The 26,743-nt window shown below is 39.3% G+C and overlaps 1 long non-coding RNA gene across 1 annotated transcript in view; it reads right to left on the bottom strand.

The window, feature by feature from the left end:
- Window positions 1-15,717: 15,717 nt before the first annotated feature.
- LOC147229268 (uncharacterized) overlaps window positions 15,718-26,743 on the bottom strand; it is a 54,426-nt gene continuing 43,400 nt past the window's right edge. Inside the window, exons 2-3 of the long non-coding RNA XR_015106771.1 lie at window positions 18,156-18,250; window positions 15,718-15,737 (exon numbers count right to left, since the gene is read on the bottom strand). This is a non-coding gene — a long non-coding RNA (uncharacterized LOC147229268). The remainder of the gene's footprint in view (window positions 15,738-18,155; window positions 18,251-26,743) is intronic.

The raw sequence follows: 26,743 nt of genomic DNA on the forward strand, positions 1-26,743 counted from the left end.
CTTTAAAAAATCTTGTTTATTTCTCCAGTCATTACTGTCACTCTTCTACCTGACCTGCTTTACTACTCTTCCATCCTCATACAGCAGCTGGATTTGTTTTGACAATGATTTCTGAATGGCAAAACTAATATTACTCACATGTTTGCTTGTTCCGATGTGTTGGGTGTTGAGGAGATGCTCCGGTGATACGCAAACTCCTTTTGGCATTAAGTGCAAAGAAAATCAGTTTTGTTTATACATCCATCCAAAAGCTTCTGGAAATTAGATTTCCCCCCAACCAGCATAGTCTCTTGGGCCTTGTCTGTCAAGCTATCGCACCGTTCGTCGGTAAAATTGTTCCCCCTGGAACTTGCGCACTGAGAAAAGTTCCAGAGTGCAAATTAGAACACGATTAAAATAGGTTAATTTTCTTAAACACATTGATTAATTCAATTAACTTCATTAAAAGTTCCAGCCCTGGAAGAATGACATTGAAAAAGTACTGGAGACATTTAGAATTTTTCTCTCCGGTCAACAAAAAGTCAAAAGATCTAGCAAATATGGGATAGCTTGGATTTGATATTATATATATAGCAAATTATTTTCAACACGACTTAAAAGTAGTCGCTCTCATTCTCAAATGATGGAATAAAACCTGGACAGCTGCCATGAGAATTGTTATATGCACTGCTTTTTGACATGGGAAACCTTTGCAAAGACAAACCATTCCTGCAGTGCATTGGTTTTCATGTGATTGAGCGTTTTTTTAATCTGATGAAATTCTATTACAAAAAAACCAACAACACCCAAAAAAAAAAAAAATCCAACAAATATATGTTCTTATTTGATTTTCTGAAGTGTTTGTAAAATGTATTATAACAGTCGAGTGACAGCTGGCTGGTGTAAGAGATTGAATTATGAAATAGCGCTGTAATCATAATGATATAGTTTGAGAAGAAGAGGAAAGACCTTGATTTTGTTACAGTCAGTTATATAGAGAGCATGATATCAGCAGTGCCACAACACCCCTAATTTACTTGACCATAATCCAATATATTTGACTTTGACTATGACAATGATTTAGGATGGCTTGAGACGCAGCATGAAGGGTGCACGCCGTGTTCTTTCATTTATTATGACCCTCTGAGGATGCCATAAACATTGCAAGGACCCTTCCTGGAAAAAGACCCTTCAGACAACAAACACACCACAATATAATTTTCATGTGCATCATGTGCTCCACAACCTAATTATTGGGCTGAAAAAAAAAAAAGCCTAACCTGAATACCTTTTGGTTAATTTTATTTTATTTTATTTTATTTTATGAAACAAAGTAAGTTATGGTCTGTGTGGACCCGATACCTTATGGATGAATTTGCTCGTCAAATAAACTTTATTTAGCTATTTTTAAGAAATGTGCTACTGATCAAGCAAGACAGTCTGCATCTGTTTGCAAAAGTGTGCTTTTTCCAATATCACTGATATCAACTAGGAACTTAAAAGGTGCATCAAAGTTGCAACTGTACAACTCAGGTTTAAATGCCAACATGCCCCCCCTCCCCACTTCCCCCCTCCAAATTCCTCTATAAAACTTGATATTTTGCTTGAGGAATCCAATGCCCTAAAAGCAGCGAAAGTACTGCTCTCCTTTGACAATCTATATGTCTGCTATGTTTTGTAACTCTCTTTCAGGGCTTTCTGGTAACGGAAGAATAAAAGAGAAGAGCATTACACATCCTCATCAAATCTGATGCCCAAGGTAAGTTACTCGACCTTTTACAAATTTATTTCTTGATTTATTTCACAAGCAACACTGCCTTTTGTAATGAACCTGCCTTTTGTTGTTTTGTTCTAGAACTGTCACAATGCCAGCAGGTCCTCCTCCTATAGGTCACAGGGATAAGATCATATTGTTGTTATATGTTACGGCTAAACTCAGCTCTTATTCATTAGGCTTGGAAACATGAATAAATGATAACACCATGCGACAGTATTAACCTATTTGGGCACCTTGTATCGAAATCCCACAAGTCTAACGATGAATCCTGTGGTATCCTAGGGGAAAGTGTGGACTCCCGCTGAGCCGGCAAATGTGCAGTCCACTAATTCCCAAATGATGTCAGAGCAACTTGTGTTCCTAACTGCCTTTACCCTAAAAACAAGTCCAATCTCCCATTCTCCGAGACATTGATTGCCGCATACTTTTAACAAGATGCGTGTTCGAGAACTCCTCGGGACAGGAATAAGCCTGTCGCGAAGCCATCTGATTATCTCCACTCTGTCGATCAGTGGCTAGACAAATAAGGGTCTCCACTTTCACAGCACACCGGTCTGCGGAGCCATGTTTGCGCTTTTCTCATAATTAGCTGCTAACTGTCCAAGCTGGCTTTTACTGGGGTTCTGTTTCTGCTCCACGATCAATAGTGTCAAGTTACCTCTGGCACCTGATTCACATCATGCCATTTCGTGAACAATAAACCGAGTGTAAGTTCTCTGGCCGAGACACTCCTGCAGCCTATACGTTTGCCAGATACCGCCTCCAGCATTACCTGCAGAATTTGTGCATGTTTTTGTCTGTGGCAGATGAGCAAAGCTTTAGGATATAACCCCTCCGTGATAGAAGTCTGGATAACATCAGCAGAAAGAATAATGAATGGGTCCCATCACTTGGTCATTGTCACACGTCTGTACCGGGCCATGAACACCACTGGAGCTGGAGCAATGTGAAATTTGATTCCCGCAAATAAATTGTATAATAGAACAGAAGCATAAGCGCCTCTAAAGCTGTAAACAGGCACAAATATCACCCCAGCCACAGTTTCAGGTAAATCAATAGCACCAGTTATCATGACAGACTGGCTTGATGCTTTTTCTCTGATCATAATAACATGAATCTATGCAACACTTTCTTCCACACCAACAGGCACGTCAAGTACATTACTTACAAATGTCCAAAGAGCTCAACATGCTACAGCATAAAAATGCTAACTTATATCGCCCATATGATAAAGGTGATAATATGCTTAAAAAAATGTTCATCTGTAAAGACAAGCCTTGATAATTGAGCAAAAAGCTATTTTACATATGCATTATTCCACTGTTAATGTGCCGGGGAGGAGTCACATAGTCTGTCAGGCCCACAGGACAGCTGCTTTCAGGCATTTGTGAGTGTGAGCTGGGAATCTGCAGTTGTGCAACACACACTCACCTGCTGAAAGAGTAGCTGTTTCATCTCTTACAGATACAGTACGTTAATGCTCCAATCGTAAGCTAGTGTTGTGACACATCCTGCAGGTCAGTTTATTACGATGTCAAACTGACTGAGCCTACTTCTCATGCAGAAGTTAGTTACAATTAAAATGGGGGTTAATGCGTTTAATGCTATTTTAAACAATTGAGACTGAATTCTTGTAAATTCTATGGTGATTCCACACACACTATCTATCTATCTATCTATCTATCTATCTATCTATCTATCTATCTATCTATCTATCTATCTATCTATCTATCTATCTATCTATCTATCTATCTATCTATCTATCTATCTATCTATCTATCTATCTATCTATCTATCTATATTGTTAATATTTCGATCAAATTAAGAGAATTATTGCTCATCATGATAGAATACTTGATGTTGTTTTAATACATTTGAGATGTATCTTTTTTATTTGCATTAATCTTTCACTTGTAGAAAATGAGGGTTAAGAAGCTTCTTTGTGTGAAATCCCAAGCTCAAATCTCAATGTTGTAAAATAAGATAATGTAGCAGAAACTGATACGGCGCGATGAGTTTTTGCCCTGTATTTCAATTCAATAAAGGGCCTCTGCAACAAGGATAATAAAAATTATAGTCAACGCATTTTATTTAAAGGCGCCTTACTCGACACACAGGGACACCATACACAAAAAAATAAAGATTTAACAGAAACAATGAGAATAAAAACGGTAAAAGTGATAAAGTGGTAAAAAAAAAGGACGACAAAAAAACATTATTGTTGCCTGAGTTCTTGATCAGTGCACCATATGTATCGGTCACATGAACTCAAACATAAATGGACAACAGTTCGCAGCTGTCTCGGCTGAAAAGTGAAGTGTCAGTGTCAGAAACAAGTCGGTGAACAAATACTTAACGTTCGATGGAGTCGAAGTCCCTTGACTCTCCTGACTTTAATAGAAACAGACGAGGATGATTTACCTTCACAGCCACTGAGATGATCCACACAGCAGATGTTTTACACTTTCTGACCATTTATTTGTGGAGCAGGAAAAGGAGGGGGATCGGGAGGGGTATAATTAGGATTTATGGAGTGAATCTGCAGAGTTGCAAAGGCGACTGATGAGCCCTCCTGTAAGAAGTGTCTTTGTCTGCTAGGTGAGGGATAACGGACGGCGCCATGTTGACAAGGGCAAGGACAAGAAGCTAGATGTTTTAACGTTGCGCACCATGGTCCCATGGCTTAGCTCAGATGAACACAGAGATGTGTGCAAATGCCCCCCCGCCTCCTCCCAGCAAGCACACAACACACATTGGTGTCGCTACATTCACGCGGATGTGTTCTAAACATGCACCGCTGTACCGGTATCGGCCAAAGACACACATACAGATCAGGGTTCAAAATCACATGATTGAATCTACGAACCGACATTGCGAGATATGCGGGATAGCCTGCGTGTTTTTAGACCCGAAGACACCCGACACCCCGGGTTTCGGCCCGCCACCGAGCGCGGCGACGCTCCACATTTGAGTAGGAAGTCTTTCTTGTGTGATATGTTTTTGCAGTGAGTTTCACGATAGTGCACGAGCTTGCCTCCAAAGCACCTCTGCTCAATTCGCCTAATGTGGAGTCAACCAGATGACTCCCATTTGTATTTCTGTTTCTCTCCCAGAGCCTCTGGCCTGCAGCCCGATATTTGCTAGCAGTCATTAAATTAGTTATTTACAGTAAACAGCACTATAATCCTATGACAACCGCTCGCCTTTCCTTCTGTAAAATCTCTGCCAATGTTTGATGGTGAGAGCAGCAAGTGTTAAATGATTATTCAAGTGACGTTATCTGAATTTCTTTTTTTTTTTTTTTTTCCTCTCCAGTGAATGTGGAGCAGGGTTTGTTTGTCTAAATGTTAGCACTTTGGAAGAGCTCCACAGCTGTGGGCGCCTAGATCACATTGGAGGTTTCACTTCACAAACACAGGCAGGCTCACATGCGCATACATACACACACAGAGTGCTCACTCACACTCTGACAGGCAGCCATGTTGGGCTGGCAGCTCAACAACACAAAGCTTTTATCTGTCAGTGGTCAAGCCTGACTGAACCCCAGCTACATTATGGGCACTCTGACACACGAATAGACTCTCTCTCTCTCTCTCTCTCTCTCTCTCTCTCTCTCTCTCCCAAACACACACTCGCACATGCACTTTGAAAAAGTGCCATTCCTATTTTTTTCTCTTTAAAACCTGGCTCAAATCTGCTCTTTTCCGGAAATTAGCCATCTGTGCCGTCCGTGAGTGACAGAATGTTCATATCAATCCTTCCAGGAGATGATGAGCACCCCGTCTGCACAGGCAACACACACACACACACACACACGCACACAAGGATGCGCGCGCACACACTAACACGCGCTAACACGCACTTGCACACATTTCCAGGAGCAAGGCATTTGTGAATTTGTTTCTATTATGGATAACAGCATAAAGTGAACCTTCCCTTTGAGACAGATGAATTTTGTATTGATTCCCATGGCCACTCACACAAATACACCACAGCCTCACTAAATATGACCGCATGCCAAACAAGACATAGTGTGTATGGGAGAGAAACCGGGAACAGACAAACACGCTTCCAGGATTCCTGCAGGACAAAGATGGCTGGTGGTTAATGAATCTTAGTTAACACCATTAGATTGAAAGATGAGGGCTGTCCGAATGTGCTTTCCTGTGTATTTTTTTTTAATTTGTCTCTCTCTTTCTGTCTCTTCCTCTCTTCCTCTATTTTTTCCGCTTCAATTTCAATGAATGGCTTTCATCAGCTAAGCACATCTCATTAGCAGCGATGATGCGCCGTATGTTGATCATCATCATTTGTGAGTGGACTGATGAGCGATGAATGTCAGCTGAAATGGAGGCGACAACGCCGCATCCCGTAAACCCACGGCAACACACTCACGCTAATTATTCCATATAGCACCGTTACCAGCAACAAAATGACTGCAGTGGCACCAGCAGGAACAGAACTGAAAATGACAATCATAATGAACCATATCAGGTGCATCAGTTCACTAAATGCAAGCTGTGTCTCATAATAAAGAAAAAAAATTGCCGCATAACATTTTGTGGAAACAAAGTGGAGAAGCGGAAATATTAAAAGTACGAGACATTTGCGCACAATTACAATTGCAGGTCAATGGCCTATATACATAGAAAGGAAGTTTTTTTTCGCCAAATTTTCTTTGTCGAACTCAGACACGTTTTTATGAAGCCACACATTCAGTACACCGCCATTCAAGTCACTTTGAAATATTATGCAAATGATTTGATGATTGAAGAACATAAAAAGCTATTCTTATTTGAGTAATAGCAACTTTCATTTTCAGTGTATCCTACACGAGTTCAAAAAACACAATCTGTGTATCTGTGGCATCAAAACCGCGTAAAACCTTCTTCAATGCTAGCCCATTTGTGTTGATGTCAGACACAAAGAGATAGATTGAGTCAGTAAATGGGTCACATACTAGCTCTTGCAACATGTATTCATCTCTTCTTTTCACGACGGCGAACGACCAATTCTTTGTTTACAACTGATTCTTGACAATGTAATGCTCACTGTAGTTTTTCATTTGAAGCAAGCTGTCACCTTTAACAATGCCTATCACTATAAAAGGTTTAGGCACAAAAAGCAAACGTGTGTGGCGACGCTGCGAGGGGCTTATTAAGATATGTATGGCCTTATATTAAAATTAATTGTCTACATACAGGGTCTCATGCAAACGGAAAAAGGCAGGTTGCATTTTTATATGACGAGGGCTACGACGAGTCGACGCCGCTTCATATAAAGGATGAAAGCGATGCATTTAAAGGTGCTATAGACAGTCGCGGTTAACCGTTCTTGATTTAAAACGGCTCACATAATGGATCATTTTTTTCCCAACAAAGCGATTTTTCAGCAGAGTTAGTTTGATCTGAACCTGAAACATAATTTTCAAAGTATGCAACCTTTTCTTACACCATTCAGGGTGTTTTCAATGGCTCTATGTTTGCATGAGGACATAGAAAGGAAACTAGATGTTAACGCAGTAAATCGAGACAGAGATTTCTTTTTTTTTTCAGATGGGAGCAAAGCAAACATTTTTGTAAAATTAAATGAGTCAAACCGTTGACGCATATTGTTGTAAAGGTATAAATTGAAAACAAAATCTAATTATTCAAGAGGCAAACAACTTCACAAATATGTCTCAGTTAAAGCGAAATCCTAAACACAGTTTTTTCACTATTGATTAACAATAAATAATATTTCAAAGTGGAAAAGCAAGCATCAAATCAATTTTACTCAATTAGCCATTTTTAAGTATACAGTTAACCTATAGATTTTATGGTTAAAGAGAGGACATTTTAATCTTTTAATTTTTAAAGCTAACTTATGAATTGCCACCGCAGCTCCGTCACATGTCCGTGTGGATGTCATGCAGGTGTCTCTTGTCACACGCTGCAGCAGACGACCAAAATTGCAGTATAGCTTGTGATTTTTCTGCCATTTGGCGATGCTGAACTTCATGCTGACCTGCAAATTATTGTGTGCCGGGTTAACAATAGCATGTGACTCCTGTGTCCTCCCACCACATCATTTGCTGCCGCTGATCCTGTGATTTCTGCCGAAATCCACTTTGTCTGTCTGGCAGCGAGCAAAGCCACCGTATCGAAAACACCATCACAGCTCTCGAACCCACACCGGTGGTCAAGATGGAAGCTGTGGGAGATTTTGGCAGAACAACTGTTAAGCAACTTCTAGGCGTGTGTTTAGGTGCGCTTTTCAGTGGTGTGTCCGTCTTTGTTCCGTCAGTGTTGTTATAGTAGCGAGTCAATATTGTGTTTGATCATTTTAATAAACTGACTAAACCACAAAGACGGAAAAAAAAAAAAACTGAGAAAATGAATCACTCCATTGACTGTGATTTATGAGCAGAAAGCTTCTCTGGAATTTCATATGCCGGAATCTCGGGATGTATTTTTCGTCTGTCTTTGTCGGAGCTCGTACTGTTTTGCACTGAAGGCGAACAATAAAAATTAGCTATTTCCAACAACATTCCTTTGTTCCTCACATGTGTGCTCGCCACGGTCAGCCGGCCTTTCTGGTGTTGTTTTGTTTAACCTGAAGTCTGCAACTTCTGTGAGAAAGAGTGTTGGAAAGAAAGAGTGTGTACCTCCGCTCCAGTTTGGGGAGATTTATGAGTGGACCAAACCAAAGAGTGTGAGATTGTATACTCAGAGAGAGTTTGGGAGGAGAGATTTACGATCCGCCGTTTGGGTCATAATTCAAAGTTCATGCTCACATATATCACATTTTGAATCACATAGATTATGAGGGAGAACAGATTTATCATACACACAGGTAGCACATGTGCAGGCTGAGAAAAGCAAAAACAACATGCTCACAAACTCATCCGCCAGATGGTTCTTCATTCTAAAGGCAAAATAATCCTTATTTCAGAACATGTGAAGTAATCTTGAAATACTGCCTGTCAGTAACTAGGGATGAGTATCATTGGATTTGATCATAAATCCTAAAGTCAGCGGTAACTTATTACTATTCAGTGAAACCAATAGAAAAGCAGTCTTTAGCACACAACTCCGGTCACAATGTTGCGACATTTGAAATCTTTGATCGGACCAACATTGAAATGGAAGCATTTTTTTCAGATTTTCATTGAATATTTAGGGGAAGAGAAAAGGGGGAGAACAACGTCCATGTCTCACCCGGTCGAGTGGTACCCTTTTAACAAGTCTATCCTGATGTAAACTTTACTTTTCTATTTCCTATGATTTACTGTTTGGAGTGTGTTAAATGTTTCATGCACCACAGAGGCCACTCTGCTGAAACCTATTCAGCTCTGAACACACAAGCCATCTATTTCTGGTCTTGTTTGTTAAATATTAACCACACATTCCCACTGTCTTATCCACTGTGGATAGCTGTGAGTGTGTGCGTGTGTGTGTGTGTGTGTGTGTGTGTGTGTGTGTGTTCAGGACATCGGAGAGCTATGTGTGTGACCTTTCTGTTTGTGCGTAGATACATGTGTGCATCAAGAGTTTTTGGGAGTGTGTTTGACCTGTCAGAGTGTATTACTTTCTGTAATAGTGAAGCCGACTTTAGTTCAGGCAAATTTTGTGACTTTTCAGTCCTTCTTATGTTCCCGTGTAACTTAACCAAGCAGGATCTCCATTTTAACGGTAAAGCCAAGAGGTCTCGTTAGATTATTTAAGCATTATAGTGCAAGAAATTCCAATTCATTTTTGAAATATGTCTAACCTACATCAGAACAAAAGGTATGATCGATAAAACAAAAATATCTTTCTGCACCAGCTGTACTGCAATATTCAGTGAGTCGGAGGCAAACATATACAATAATACATTCATTCCTTCATTCAGTCATTGTCTGTTGCTTATCTGTTGCAAACAAACGATAACAAACAAACAAAAAAAGAGGTTGAAAAAATGTTTTTACCCCAGAGTGGTCATCGCACTAAATTCAGCCCAACCGTGAACACTTGAATCTTACATACAGTGCAGCACAGTGCAATAAACACTTTTTTTTTCCCATTTTTCACTTTTTTTTCCTACATATTTATCTATTTATTCTTTTAGATATCATTTATATATTTTTTTGTCTTGTATGTTTTTCTGTCCTATAGCTGCTATTGTTGTATTGTGTTGTTGTATCCTGCCTCTTAAGGTTGTTTGTGTCTGTTTTTGATTACACTGAACCTGAGGGCTGCTATCTCTAAATTTCCTTGCACTCTGTGTAACGACAATAAAAATCTTGAATCCTTGAATCCTGCACACAAGGTTGCCAGGGGCTGGATCCTGTCCCCGGTGGCAGTAGGTGAAGGGCAGGGTTCAGTATTGACATATTGAACCCAGCAACCATTCACTCTCTCATTCACATGTCATTTAGAGACATTAAACCATTACCTCTCCTATTCAGGGGTGGGCAATTATTTTGGCTGGAGGGCCACATTTCTTATTTATTTTTTATGCGTGAGCCAATTAGCTATTATGTAAATTGAACAAAATTTTTTTCATTTAAATTTTTTGGCATTTTATTTCAATTTTAAAATCATTAATGATCATATATATGTACCAACATTATTTTGTATGTAGTCATCCATACAAAATCAAACCAAAGGAAAAAAAATAAGGAGTCTCCAAATTCAATATTGATTAAAAAAATACTTCTTAAAATGTTCAAAGAAAATAGTTGGCGGGCCAGACAAAAAAGCAAAACGGGTCGGGTGCGGCCCGTAAAATGTCCAGGTCTGCTCCTATTCATATGTCTGGGCAATTTAGAGTCTCCAGTTGATCTATTGCATGTTCTGGATTGTTAGAAGAAGGGAGCACATGCAAAGTCCATGCAGAAAAGCCCGCTGTCGGAATCTAACCAACAACGTTTTTGCTGCGAGGAGGAAGCGCTAACAGGGGTGCGACCCGTCTGCCCTGCAAACAAATCATTGAACTTCTTTGTGAAGTGAAGGGATTTGAAAGGGACTCTTAAGTTAACTTATTGCATTTACTTAAACCACTTGTTAATATATTTTAATATCGCCGGATAACCTGCCAGAGACAAATATGCCAAGGTTAGCTACATTTACTCTGCTTTATTCTGCATTCATTAATATGTCACCCTGGAGATGCTCATTGAAAAAAGGGTTATCAGGCCAAGTCATTGGCTCACCTCTTTGCAAAATGAAGAAAAAGCTCCCCCTTGCAATATCAAAGTCATGTGAGTGCTTCAAGTTATTTGGAAAAATCATGACAGTTTATGTTAGTGAATCAACAGGAATGTTGAATGTGCTGGAGGAATATGTTGAGACAGGTGAAACCATTTAATGATATGGCAGAAGAAGTTAAGCAGTCAAAGGGCCCGTCGCGTTCTACTCAGCATTACAGCAAATCCAATGAAAACGCACTTTGACGTTTTCATTTTCAATGAGATTTCAGGAGATGATGACATGAAAAAAAAAAAAAGCATGGTTAGATTTCATAAACAACATGGATCTCACGGAAGGGGTACTATCAGCTAATCTCAAACAACTGGAAGGGTTAAACCGGGGTTACGTTGCCACGGTGACACTAATTGCGTAATTGCTACTGAATGAGACAAGGATTCATCCGAGACACACGTCTCCAATTCCAGCTCATTACTTATTCAGACACGTGAAGCAAACAATGTGATTGTTAACTTACTCGTAAATAACGTTTCCCAATAGGATGACTTTACCTCCATCTGTAACGCTGACCAAAAAAAATTTAAAAAGGCAATGAGGAGTTGTCAAATATATTCCTGAAAATTGCCTTTGCCTTTGCCCACTCAGGCCTCTGAATAGTCTGTCAAAACTGTTTTCTTTTTCATTGTTAACAAAAGAAAAACATTGGTTATATACACTTCCCCTGATTTAGATCCAAAATTGAACGGGTTCTTCATTCAGCCACGATCCACCACTGCACCAAGTTTTGTGAAATTCTCCTTGTTATCCGACAATGCCGGTGAAAGACAAATGGCACTGAAAACATTACCTCCTTTAGGGAGGTAATAATAAGGTACACAACCTCAGTCTGGAAAGTAAAATATTGTTACCATTATAAATATTGTCAGATGTCTTTGTATGGTCTGTTGCATGAATGTGTTTGCAGCGTATAATTCAGACTGCCTGCCATTCAGTAAGGGGGAAAAAGCTCTTTATTCCAGCAGTTGAGCTTGTCTCAGGTAGAAGAAAACACTGAGAATCCCCATTTTGATGATGCAATGTTACTTTTTGTCTGAACCTCTTGCCGGCCTGCGTCAGACAATTAATGAGCGTGTTTTGTTTTCTGGAGGCACAGTTCTTGTAAAAGTCAGTATGATGAAGCTCTTGTTTTTTATCTTGACCTTGCTGGAGCCTCCATCACCCTTCCAAATTAATATTCAAAAGCCCTTAATTAAAAAAACCCGCCACCCCATCCTCTTTTGGAGCAGGATAAACAAATCTGGGGCTGTGTTTGTTCCCTTCTGGCCCATCCTATACTCTATTTTAATGATTTCACTTCAACCCCAGAAAAAAAGGGAGAAAAAAAAAAAAAAATGCAAGATGGCACGAAGCGGCAGAATGTGACATAAAAAGATGAAGACAAGACATAGCTGGGGGTGAGTGAGGAGAGAAGTGGCGGTGGCAATGGGGGGTGTACTGTATCTCAGAGTCAGAGTTAATTACAAAAAGCATTAATGTTTTATTAACCCCTTATCAGCAATTAATCAGAGGTCTTTGATGTAAAGTTGAGCTTACAAAAGCACCAAGAATAAAAAAAAAAATAAAAAAAAACCCTCATCCATATTAGCCCATTAGGCAGGCTGGTATGGACCAGTCTTGCTAACTGCAGAGTGCAGGACAGCCTCCACAGGCATTAAAGCATTTGTTTTGACAGCGCTGTTTGTTTTCTACTCCCAGAAGCCATTGCAGTGCACCTCCAACTCCCACTAGTCTCTCACCAAAAGAGCCAGTTTGCATTTCAAATATGATGGAGCTATTGCATATCGTGCACAAAATTATACTTTTCCCCCAACATTTCATCATGTTCCTGTATATAACATGTCACACCTGACTGGCAAACTAAAATCTTTTTTTTTTTTTTCTAATGCGATGCTGCATCGAGAACTCTTTCCACAATAACTTACCATATGTTATGCACAAAGATTGAGATTTACGGCGCAGTAATTTCGATTTAATCCCAGAAAAATCACAGTTTATTGCTTGGGAGGCGTTTGGCAATTAAATAAGTAGTTACGTGTCAGGAAACATTTATCTGCTGAACAATATGATTCTGAGAATAGGCTCATATTGAACAATAGGTCACGTAAGGTGCAGTGTAAACTAACATTAATTTACATGATAAGCCCATCTAAAAATCTTTCAGTGTCCATGAACATTTTTAATTTGAAAACCACTGTGTTTTATTTGAGGGAAAGCTTGATACATTTATCACATTATGATGATATGAAGCGTATTCTTACAGGCAACACATCAAACTGATTTGATTTTACCCACAACTGCAACTGCAATGTATGATAAACATTTTTACATTTCAACATTTTAACCTCATATTTAACTTCTTATCTGGAATACGAACTCTGCACTGACACAATATAACTACAAAGAAGGTCACAAGAGCATGACAATTAAGTTTTCTATGTGTGTATATACTGTATATATATATATATATATATATGATACATGTATCAAGCTTTTCTCTCAAATAAAACACAGTGGCATTCAAATAAAAAATGTTCATGGACACTGAAAGACTTTTTAGATGGGCTTATTATGAATGTTAGTTAACAATATATATATATATATATATATATATATATATATATATATATACATATATTTCTTTTTTTTTTTTTTCTTTATTTTGTTCTGTATTTGTTTTCTTTTTTTATGTTTTTGCTAAACTGACCAGTTGGCAAGTTAACATCTCAAAAAAAAACTAAAACTGAACTTGTATTTTGCACTGTTAAGTAATTAAGTAGCAAACTGTCTCATGTGAAAAAAAAAAAAGAAAAAGAAAAAAGAAAAAGAAACAACCTAAAACTCAAAGCTGTAAATCGCTAAAATATATGGTTTCACCCGAACTATCTTGAGTTTGGATACATATCCAGGGGGTAGAATTTAAAAGAATCCTGTCATCTCCCACCTCCACCCCCTTGTGTCACCATTAGGGTGCTGTCTGGGGTGATCCAAAGGTCAGGGGTGAAAAAGGGGCCAGCTGGACTGTGAGGAGGTGAGCTTGAGGTCAGTAGTCTTAAGAACTCTGTGATGTGTACATACATGTGTGTGTGTGTGTGTGTGTGTGTGTGTGTGTGTGTGTGTGTGTGTGTGTGTGTGTGTGCGTGTCTGTGCATGAGTCCAGGGGTGTTTTGGTGATGTTTGGGGTGAGAGTCAGGTCAGGTTGCTAACAGAAACTGAAACCGGGTTCTTCAGCCAGGGCCTCTGTTTTGGTCACTGTGCCTTATTTTGAGGAACTTTAATATTAGAAAAACAGAAAATATACAGTCTGTCTCTTCACCTGAATTTATCATTAGTTAATGAGCTGACAGCCAATATTAGAATCGCAGTGAACTAGATGTAATCTCTTGTTTTCGCTCTCTATAATGTAACACAAGTACACAAATACGACTTTCACCGCATCCAGGCATGTTATGCACTCTTCAAAAGACACTGGAGGCCATGTTACCATTGTTGATGCTTTTGTTGTTATTGTTCCTGCCCATGTTGATTAAATTAGGAAATCCTTTAAGTCGGCAGAAAAGAGGAGAGTGTTGTTTTATTATTAAAGAGGAAAGAGATACCCCAGCAAATGTTGTGCTGGTTAATGAGAAGTAAAGCAGAGTGCTTCAGGACTTGGAGATTTCAATAACATGGCACATCCACCTCCTCCACCCCCCCATACACAAACACACACACATACACACACACACACACACACACTCATATCTCTGTGAGGGGGATGATACAAAAGCCCCCCCACCCCTTGCAGAATAGATTCAATGTGCTGTCTGAGAGGCATGTGTACTTCTACACTTCCCCTGACCCCCCCACCATACCCTTTCCCTACTTTTTAAATTCAGGTTCATCACCACCGCATGTATCTGGGCTTGTGTCAAAATATTGATATTTTATTGCAAATTCTCTCAAGTAGTTGTCATGTGGATATGTTGTGCGCAGAGGAAAAAGAAGTTAACCATTTTCTCCTCTGCAAAAATGTATCTAGTATATGAGCATACTATATTTCATATCCCTTGAATCTGCGTTCACATTTTACTTTGTTGCTGTTTAGAACACATATATGTGAAACTATAAATGTTTCGTTGACAGGAAAAGAGTTAAATCTGCCTTTCGCGCTTTCATTTTAATTTGTTTTCTATCTCACATCACTCCCATTTTTTTGAATTTTCATTGTCATAATTCCTGTTATTCCAATTTATAACCAGTCCACTCATAAAGGTAGGTTTAAGCGGTATGGCATCGGGCATTTTCGGAGGCATATTTGATGGCTTTCGCCACCTCCATAACAGACTGAATTACCTGTAGTTGAAACGTACTTTAGATCATAAACCAAATGGTTTCACCGTGACAAAATAAATACGTGTCTTGGCTGTGCAGTGCCATTGTCATAGTAGGCTGGTATTTGTTGGACATGCACCCAATTTCGGTTGAGCAATGCAACTGCAAAAATTAATAACTTGTGACTTTTTGGAACAAATAAATGTATAATTTGCACAACACGGTGCATTGGCGTCTCTTCTAAAGCAAATATACTGAATTGATACAGCAGTTAGCTCTGTTGAGGAGGAGAAAGGCTCCACGGTGTGAACTTTGACCTCCCCCACTGGCGACTGCATCACATGATAGAGGCTTTACCTGTCAAGTCCTGCGTGTCTTTCTTAATTCAGGCTCCATAAATGAAATAAACTTGAAGATCTTAAGCTTGATGAGCTTGTTTTCTGCAATAAAAGTAGGAAAAAAAATGTTTCACTGCCACGGTTTTATTAAGAACTGGGGACAGTTGTTTTTATAATTTGTTATAATTGTTGAATAAATTACTAAGGAAAAAAAAAACAAACTGAACATTCTTGTGAGCTGCAAAACAGGTGGATAAACTGCATTTGCTACACAGGACTGTATGCGAGGTACAGATTACAGACTCCTTTTTTTAATACAATATACTTCTATGGCATTCCGAGGAATCGCTTTTTATTTTCTTTATATTATATTTTTGAGGCCGCATTTATTCCTTGAATGTTAATCGGAATAAGAATGTGTGTTAATCATGTGTATCAACATACTGCAACCGCATTGCCTCCTACTTGACTGCTCTTTTTCCATCTGAGAATGTGTGTGAATATCAAGACATAATATTTGCATGTGTAAACTCGGAGGCTTCCAGCACGCAGGGCAGTGAGCAGACAGCAATCATGAAAGTGTGTGGTTGATCCCTCACTGTGTTTCACACGTAGATCCAACAAAGGAAAATAAATCATTACGGCTGTCAGTCAAAGGTGGCACCACAGCATTACCTTTTTTTTTGCTGCATTTTAAGTGTTTGATACAACTTAGAGATGTTCTGAATGTCTACATATGCACAACAAAAAGCATGATTTCATGGCTTCAAACAAATCTAGGTTCACATTGGGACAAGAAACTGCAGCCCCTTTTGATGTCGATACCATCTGAAGATAAGAAAATTACATTCGTGTTTGGAACTAAGGTGTCGTCACTTAACTTATGCGGTATTATGCATGACTTTCGCCAACTGCAATTGTTTTTATGGTTGCACTTCCAATTAAAAAGATGCTGAATATCCCTAAATGGTAGGTGGAGATTAATATTTTACCAGGTAGTGTTCAAGTTTTGTTCAGCGGTAGTTGTCAGTATCATAAAATCATTTCAGGAAAGAGAATTTGGCCCAAGAATAACTTGGAATAACCGGGTTATTTTTTATCGAAGCTGCTTGCTCAAGCTAAAAGCATTAAGGATCAGTCATCTGCAGGGAACTTATTATGATTTATCCTATTTTCCACTATGTTGAGCTATTCCATTGAGGAATCTTGATTACATCTTGAATGTTTTAGGAAAAAGCAACGCTGGGCGGAATCAGCAACAAGTAAGGGTTCACATAGCAGTTTGTCATGATCATAGTATGTGACTTGTTTTAGTTTAGTGGCCGTGGGGACCGCATGGGGGTGTTATCAGCATTTCGTAGGTCACAGATCGAGCCGTTGACTTACAATGCAATGGAGTCATTGGCAGGCAAAACAAAAAAGTTTTTTTTTTTTTTGGCTGTATCTTTATGTATGTGTGTGAGTATTTATGTGTGTTTGTGTGTGTGTGTAAGTAAATAAGAGTAAGGTAAATATAGGGGGATACTTCTAACAGAAAGCCTGGAGAATAAAGAAAATTAGGTTTGTCTGAGAAGATAGACGAGACATTTGAGTTTGTAGTTTAGTTTCAGGCATCAGTCCAAGTTTTGTCTGAGAACAATCATCCTTCTGTTAGTAATAAAGGCAAAAAATACACATTCGGTTTGTCAAAACAGTATTGTCATTGAAACATGATGCCAATGGGCGTCTTTATCCACCCATGCGCACCATCTCTGGCCCCTTAGCATCAACTGCTTTTGTTCATGAAAAAAGACATTTCGTGAACAGGGACTCTTTTAATTTCTCTTAACACCTCGCTTCCTCATTCCACAGCACAGTTATCAGCAAAACACCGTGTCAAAGGTCAGACAGCAGTCCTCTGTGCGACCCCCGACCCTGCCATGACCCAGTGACCTCAGATTCATCAGGGCAGTGTTTCTGCCGAGTTCATTGGGGTCACGCTCTGTTCAAAGACAGAGATCCTCCAGTGGCCAAGTACTCCCTCAGATCATTGTTCCTAGAAGGCAAGCTCTGACTGTCGAGCGCTCTTGCCTCCATAGAATAGATAATACGCACTGTGGCAATATTCTCCTTGTCAACAAATATGAAATGTTGCATCCTCATGATCGACTATCTTATATTGCACTACAGAGGTTTGCGTGTTTTTTTTTTTTTTTTTGTAATACTTGAGCGTGATTATATGATATTTATTCAGGCATGATGACTATGTATTTGGCACGTCCTTATTATTTTCAGGTTGACAAATCTACAGAGGCCACAACTTGACCTTTTGACTGTGCAGAGCCTTATGGGTAATGATGATACTGATGGCCTGACAGCCATCTTAGCTAGTGGCCATCTGGAGTAGCTGTCATGATGGCTGATTGAGAAGGAAACCCACAACCAGCCATGTATTGTTTTTTTTTTTCCTTTTCTTTTCTTTCAGGAACCAGACCCCCCTCACAGGCTCCGTCTCCTACGATCCTTTTACATTGTACTCACCGTGAACTTTAACCTCCAAGAGGGTTTAGCCGGAGGTCACTGCCAAAGCCCATCTGATCCATCTCCACGAACAGTAGGCTTTTTTTCTGGACAGTCTGAGAATAAACACAAAAAAAATAAATAAATAAATAATAAATAAAATGAATTTTATTCTATTTTAAATGCATGAAACCAGTTTCCATAATATGTTCAAAAGATATATCCCACTATTTTGTTTTTTTTTTCTTCATTTGTTTGTATTTGCGATGGATCTTGAAGACAGAGTCATAATGAGAAAAGCACAATGTGCACAATTGTACTATCATTTTTTTTGTCTGTAGATCTTCATGGTTTGTACTGTGACTTCCAGAAACATATCAGTGTAGCTATATCCAAACTGATTGTCTTCGCTGTCTTCTAACACCTGATTCTGAAAATGCACGTCAGTTGTTTTACACTGTGAGATAATAACATTACTATGATCCCTGAGTGCCAGGTCTTGGCCTCCATTAAATCTTATGTATTATGTAAGCAGAGTGATAGCTATCTGTTGTTCCCAGTCCATCTTGAGCGTGAGAAAGAGCTGAGCAGGTTGCAAGCGTGGCCATCTTTTCCTCCGAACCCACCCCCGCCCCTTAAACATACACCTACACAACACATACCGCTGCTCCCGTACAGTGATCCGCATAATCCGACAGGCTTGGAGAGTGACCGATAGCTATTGTTGTGTGATAAAGCCTTTGTCACCTTACAAAGAGCTCTGGCTTTGGTCCTCATCCTTTTGCATCATCCTCTTCCTCATCCTCTCCCTCATGGGGATATGTAGGGACCGAGGGCCCCCGTCATGATGAATGATGGAGTCTGAGGAAAAGCTGAAGAGGGTGCGGGTGGAAGCACTTTCGGCGGCTACGTTCACACGGAACATAGCCACCGATAGGAAATTGTTATGAAATCGCATATCTAATTCCGTGCTATGCTTGTAATAAAAGAAGAAAATAAACATTTCCATTTTGACTAACTACCTAAACATAAGGATTGACATAGAGGCGGCTCGGACCAACAACAAGCACATTTTTGCAGCCCTGACACTTTTATTTTTGCTCATTTTGCTTGTTTATTGTCATGATAATGAAGTCACAGTGTTGGTGTCATCAGGAGAAATCTAGCATGTTGGCCTGGTTCCATTGCTAATGTATGCAAAGGCCACTTTTCCCTTCTCATCACTGTCAGCAAGCCGCTTGCCACCAAAATGGCACCTAATTGAGTGAACTGGAGACAGAGCCAAGGACAGAGCTGTTAATATATGAAATTCAGTACACATGATGTGGAGTTCTACATCAAGCTGTGAAATACGTGGCTCGGTGTGTTTCTGTGATCAGTAAATCACTACACGAGAAAAAAAAAAAAAGGTTTTGTTTTTGTGACAGGAGAGGATTTCAGTATAATGAGTGGGAGCAACTAAGCATTACTGACAAGCTTAAAGCATTATAAATTTTGAAATAATACAAAATGGAGGAAGGCACGGTTCAGATTTTTGTTGTGGTTTTTTTTTTTTTTCTCAAGGTAAAGACACATTTTCCTTCTTGCATTCATTCCATTTATCTCAAAGGCCTCTCGGTGCACTGCGGGAATAGCAGAAGCGCTTGCGCCATGTGTGAGACAAAAAGAAAGGTCTGTTTCAACACCATCAATTCCACAGTCCCACACAGTGATGCATGAGAGAGAGTCACCATCTGTGGATGTGTTTCTCCTCACTTAGCCTAAAAGTAAAACTGTACTCACTAAAAGTTAAAGTGTGAATGCCTCATTTGTCTGCATGTGTTGGAAATACCTCCCACTGTATTTTACATCGCCCTGTTGCTAAATCGCATGGCATTCACGATAGCGGTAATGCGACATCGTGTTTACTTATTGTTGCCTGTTCAAAATACAAAGATATTTTCTTTCTCCGTGAGTCTGTGTCACTTTGTCTCCACTGCTGCTGTCTGTTTTTCCCTCTATTTCTCTTTTCCCTCATAGCCTGTTCCTGGCTGCAGCGCAGCAGCCATTAGCTTTACAAATCCAGCCTTTGATCTCTGATTTGGGCGGGTGCCTGGGAGAGGAAGGGTGTGTGTGTGTGTGTGTGTGTGTGTGTGTGTGTGTGTGTGTGTGTGTGTGTGTGTGTGTGTGTGTGTGTGTGTGTGTGTGTGTGTGTGTGCGCAGCTGTCTATGTAGGCCATGTGAGGGCTAGCTGGCACTGCAGAGGAGGAAGGTTCACGGCCGGTCCACTTCTGCTGAGGTATTACAGAGAGAGTCGATTTCCAGGGAAGAGGCCATGATGATAATGCCACTTCATTTGCATTCGTACTGAGCGAATAAGCTGCCTAATGGTTTAAATATAACTCACTTACCTTTCACATGAAACTCCACTTCTCTCTCTTGTGTCACTGTTACACACACGCAGCACTTTACCCTTTCCTCCCCTACACGTTTCTAACCCTTCAGAGTCTCTCGTCCTGTCATATCTTTGGCTCATCTCATCGAAAAAACATCTCCTCGCTGTAGAGACATTAGAGCGACATCTATGAAAGAAGCAGAGGCGACTTTGAACCCTTTTTTTGGAAATAATCAGGAAACCCGAAGAGGTCAACTTTGACCACATTTAAATGTTTGTCAAGGCTAATAATTTGGATTTTGAAAATCAACTCCCATTACTGGTCTTGGTGGATTTTAACCAGGCTCATGTCTTTAACAATTTGCACCCGTGTATTTTCTAAATGTGTTTAGGAATTTAACAGAAAAGAAAGGTATCTCAGTGTTTTATCAACAGTCAGTACCGGAAGTATGACTTTTTCTCAAAATGTTTCACTTTGTTGAAACGGTTGTGTCATGATCAGTAATGCAACAAGGAACAAAATGCAAGAGACAGCATCTAAAAATTAAGAATTGACTCAAGGAATACAGGCTTCGCTATAAATCATACAAGGAAACAGCACAGGTAATAAACGGAATGGCTGCAGAATTTTTCATTTTCCGCGTGGCTTCCTTTTTTACAAACAGATTCAGGACTGTGATTGGATAGAATGTGGAAGGAGAGCCTGTAAAAATTCAAAATGCTTTGATTTTATTATGAAAACATTTACGTATCCCTTTCACCTTCCGGTTTTATTTCCTGTTTTATTTTCACTTAACTTTATTAACACTCTAAATGGCCATCACTATCATCGGTGGGGATTTTCTCTCTCTCTCACCCTCTGTGCATGTGTCCCTTTCTTTTCCCCTCCCCCATACACACACACACACACACACACACACACACACACACACACACACACACACACACACACACAGAAATTACTTCCATAATTATAATATAACTGAATAGAAACAGTTCACTTTTGGCCCGACAACAGAACAGCAAATAATGGTGTGTTTTGGTATTATGTGAAAGCCAAAATCACATCAAATCCAGACTTTGGGCAAGATTAATTTTTGCAAGCTGAACTTAAACCTAACCTTGAGCTCATCTGTTGTTTGGCAAGGTGTATCCATGAAATATAAAAATTCCCTTGGCTGAGTAGAGAACGCAATCTTGCATATTGTTGTTGTTCTGCTGACTATGAAGTCAGTTTTAAAAGTAGGGATCGCTCAGTCTGAGTCCGTAACGTGTTTTACAGCAGGGTAAAGAGCTGAGAGTCAAAGTGTTGAAACTGTATGTACCTAACTGGAGTTCTTTTCTGTGCCAAGTCAGCGAATACTTGCCTTGGCATGGGGCATGAAAGCATCTATGACGGGCATGTTTTGGGTTATTCATTTCTGGACAAGTATTAAAGAATATTCTACCATTAATTGTTATTAACATTAAGTTATTATTCATGCGTTTCCCAAAGTAATGAAAACATTTTGGTTCATACACTAAACAGATGATCTATCATAACAAAAACAGAGAAAAATAATTCAATGGTTCAGATAACAGGGAACGGTTTGACAAGTATGGCGATGACACAAATAGCAAAGAAGGGATGATGAAAACGACTGCCTAATGAGACAAATGTGACAACAACGAGTAGTGCACTAGGAAATTAAAATAAAAAATAAAATAAAATAAAATAAAATAAAATAAAATAAAATAAAATAAAATAAAATAAAATAAAATAAAATAAAATTAAATTGGATTAAATTAAATTAAATTAAATTAAATTAAATTAACAACAAAATATGATACTTCGGCTGGGTTAATGGAATACATGATGAAAAAAAGCAAAGAAAGAGATGAAAAACAATGCAGCTGGCCTTTCCTTGGTCCCATGTGTCTTGGTCAGTCTATCTGCTTGTCCATCTATCTATCCATTTACCTGGTCCCTTTACTCCGCTCCGCCCCTTCTCCTGAGCGGTAATGAATGATCTCCCGTAACTGCGGCAAATTCACCTGTTTCTACTTCAGCCTTTCTCCACTGCATTAAGTAGGGATTTATGGAGGCGGCTTCACATTGAACAAAACCATTTGTCTTCTAGTTTGGTTTAACAGCATTCTTTATTCCCTGAAGATTTAAGGATAGAAGGCTGGGAGAGAAGTGTTGGAGGGTGAGGGTGTGGGGGGTTTAACACCATTAAGGGCTATGGCCCTCCCAATTTCTCTCACACTTACACAGAGAAGGCAAACAGCCCTGAGCGGTCTGCTCCTAAAGAGACCTTTTGAATAGATAGATGCCTGATGGATCAAGTGCAGCGCTAACACATTTGGGAAGACTGTGTCCCATTTCTGCCTTTTTTTTTTAAACAAGTAACAACTTGCTTGACTTGAAATAGGAAGTCAGTGCAGTTTGAGTCCTCAACCAAGAATAGAAATGCATAAATGAAATCACTTTGGTGACATAGGGGACATGGCAGACGTAACAGTGGGCCACAGACATATTTGTCCCTGATTGTGAATCTATTACTGACTCCCTTATTGAAATTGAGCCGACATGCTAGAAACCCTCTAATATCATAACCTATAAAACTGTGATATTTTACAATTATTCTGTGGCAATGTATTCGGGTGAATCTTATAACTGCCGATGACTGTGTCATATGTAGCTGCATTAGCGTCTCATTACTTTGGTGATAGGGAGAAGATTCCTTAATGCCTCTCGACAGGCCATGATGTAATTACACAGTGTTTGTTGCAAGTCAACATGATAATTTGTGTTTCCAAGGGATCTGTCATACGCCCAGGATGCCGGGCGCATAAATGATTCTACCCCCCTGATTGAAAACAAGCTGTTACCCAAACCAGCTTAAGTATCTTGTCATCACATAACCTCATAGCCTTAGAATATACAGCGAAAAACTAAAAAGAAGGAGTAGTGTTCCTATAAAAAAAAAAAAAAAAAGAATCAACACAATATTTGGTGCTGTGAGGCAGAATTATGCATGAAACTATAAGAAGAGCTTACCTTTCACTTCCCCCTCTGCTTGTGTGTGTTTGTGTGTGTGTAAGAGAGATCCAGATAGGGAGAGTATGATGTGGTGAAAGTGTGTTTTGTGTACGTGTTAGACTATTCTGCAATTCTCCCGAGGCTTCCATTGTTGAATTTTACCATTCCCACCCTATGAGCTCGACCTAACAAGGATACACAACATCTGCATTGGGGCTGCGCAGTTTATGGTAGGGGAGCTATGTCTGCAAGAGGCATTGGCGTGTTTGTGTGTGTGTGTGTGTGTGTGTGTGTGTTTGGGGGCGTTGTTTTTTATGTTTTTGACTATCTGTTTTGAAATCTGTGTGGTGGGCAGGGTATATTAAAGGCAAAGCGAGGTATTCCTGCATAGCCGCTGGCTCTGCTGCACCTCTCAAGCACTCTGACTGTGACCCCAGCCTTCGGGTGTGTGTGTGCATGCGTGTGTTTTCATTCTCTTTGTACACACTCCCAAAGATGTTCTTGCTGTCCTCCTCTTTTCTCCTCTTTTTCCCTCCTCCTCTCCTCCCGCCCGCCTCCTTGTGTTCTTTGCAGAACAGAGCCCCAGATACAGAAGATATTGCCCCTGGTTTATTTGGCTTGTCTCTATTTCTCTTTCTTCTTGCTTTTTTACCATCTACGTCTCCTGATTCTCCTCTCTTATCTCCTTTCTTTTTCCCTTTTATTTATCTTCCGTGAGTCTTCTCACTTTGCGATCAATACAGGTTCCGCTTGAAGCCTCACAGCCAATATGAGAGGCGCTACAGGATTTTTGATGTTGGAATGCTAAACATGTTAAACAGCAGAGCTGTTTTGAAATTTTGTTATCATCGGAGAGATGAATTTGTTTTTCCCAGTCCTCAGCCACATACTGTACGCCCATCAGATATTATAGCTTTTTATCATCCATCTTTGATCTCTTAGCTTTTTTTAAATCATATTTCTGATTCCCACATTTGAATCTATTAAGGAATCGTTAAGTCCAACATGTAGCGCTTCTATTAACAAAATGAGGATGATATTTGCCACATTTATATATTTATTATCTGCTTTGAAAATCAGTTTGCAAACATCGCATCAACACATCTTCCCACTGTAAATTAACCAAAACAAGACAAACTCTACAGTCGGTACAGTTGATAAATAAAAGTGCCAGTTCAGTGTCATCATGGCTTAAATTGTATTAATAACAAACTTTGGTTTGTATGGAGGCAAAATGTTTCATTAAGCTACATCTTTGTGCAGTTGTGTGTGCATGCCTGTGTGTGTGTGTGTGTGTGTGTGTCCCCTCAAGCACCTCGAATTGTTTAACTCTACTTAAATATCGCACCATTGAGATTGATTCTCTCAATCTCAATGGAGAAAGAATGACTGAAATGAGAGAAAATCATTATTTTAAATACTTGTGCGGTTCATTTATCTCTCAAGTGCATAAATATATCATTCCATTACACGAGTTTGAAACTGTAATTATTCTATTTACTTGATTATGCTTTGGGCTTCAGAGAGACTCTGGAGTTTTAAACAGCTACTGTTTTGCACGTTTTCTCTCAGCACACTAAGTGGCATTTGTTATCACCACAGTGAGGAAACTGTAATGATCTGTATGCTGAGCGATGCATTTCCAGTCAGTGAATTACACCTCCGGTTCCAGAAGTATGCTGTCCTCCAAAAATGAGACAAATTTACTGTCAAAAGTCACTTAGCCTGGGCCTAAGAATTGTGTTGTGGGATGGGTTGAAGTTACTACAAACAAAATCACAACTGCCAACATCTGAGGCTGGTCTCTGCCTTCTCAGACTTGTTAAAGCACCCATATATGTTGTTTATTTTTCAAATTTTTTTCCATTTATTTAAGTATCTGTTGGCAGCACAGTGGTTGCAGTGGTTAGCACTTCCACCCCACAGTAAGAAACTTCTATCTTCATTTCCATTTCCAGGAGGCCTTTTTGTGTGGAGTTTGCATGTTTTCCCTTTGTTTTTATTGGTTTCTTCCAGGTTATCTGGTTTCCTCCCACTATCCAAAAACATTGAGCATTGTGAATGCATGAGTGACTAGTTATATGTGTCCATATGTGGCTCTGTGAAATGATTGGATCTATTTTATTTTATTTTATTTTATTTTATTTTATTTTATTTTATTTTATTTTATTTTACTAAAGAAAATAACCCAATCCACTTTCCAAAAGTGTGACTGTCCTTCCTTGGTCGATGTACTTTGGTCAACTTTGCATGTTGTTTGCTTCTGTATTTCAACAGTGACCCCTCCTCTTCTTTTCCTAAATACTTTTGTGAATTTATGCCGACTGAACAATTACTTTATTGCATTTCGGGTAACGTCGTATTGACCACATTTTACTACGGGTCAGGTTGTTTAGATGATCAGCCACACGTTGATTTATTCGTCAGACCTCCAACTGAATCCCATAAAACCTTTTTATGCCATGTAAAATAAAGCTCTCTTTATTGTCCTCATTTGTCTCTCCAGTCACTCTTTCCTGTGCGTTTCTGCGCCTGCTAATTTTGCTCCTACAGTCAGAGAGTCAGGTAGAAGGATGCTGCATCCCTGATGACTGTCATCAGCGCAGTCTGTCTGTCCGACCAGCGTTGATGAGCCAGAAGGGCAGAGCGCCAGCTCGCCAGACAGCCGGGCTGTGGAAACAAACGCAAACTGCCCTGAACCCCCCATTGCATCCAACTGTCAAGCAAATTTTATGCAAACTTTTGAAAGGTCACGTTTCATTGCATGAAATGTAAAAATTTGGCCCAGTGGAATTTATAAAATCACATGCAGCAGACTATCTATCTATCTATCTATCTATCTATCTATCTATCTATCTATCTATCTATCTATCTATCTATCTATCTATCTATCTATCTATCTATCTATCTATCTATCTACCTATCTATCTATATAATGCAATTAAAAAAAATTACTTTTTCATTATATTCTAATATTTTGAGATAGGATTTTTGAGTTTTCTTAAAATGTATGCCGTAATCAGCAATATTAAAATAATAAAAGGCTTGCAATATTTCAGTTGATTTGTAATGAATCCAGAATGTATGACATTTTTGTTTTTGTAATTGCATTACAGAAGATAAAGAACTTTATCACAATATTCTACTTTTCTGAGACAGTCCTGTATCTATAGGCTCTTGTTGAACATATTAATGACCCAGTTTTCCATC

This window comes from Fistularia commersonii, chromosome 11 (genome assembly GCF_037954325.1).
Source record: "Fistularia commersonii isolate RoL2024-O1a breed Wild chromosome 11, RoL_Fcom_v1.0, whole genome shotgun sequence".
Taxonomy (NCBI): domain Eukaryota; kingdom Metazoa; phylum Chordata; class Actinopteri; order Syngnathiformes; family Fistulariidae; genus Fistularia; species Fistularia commersonii.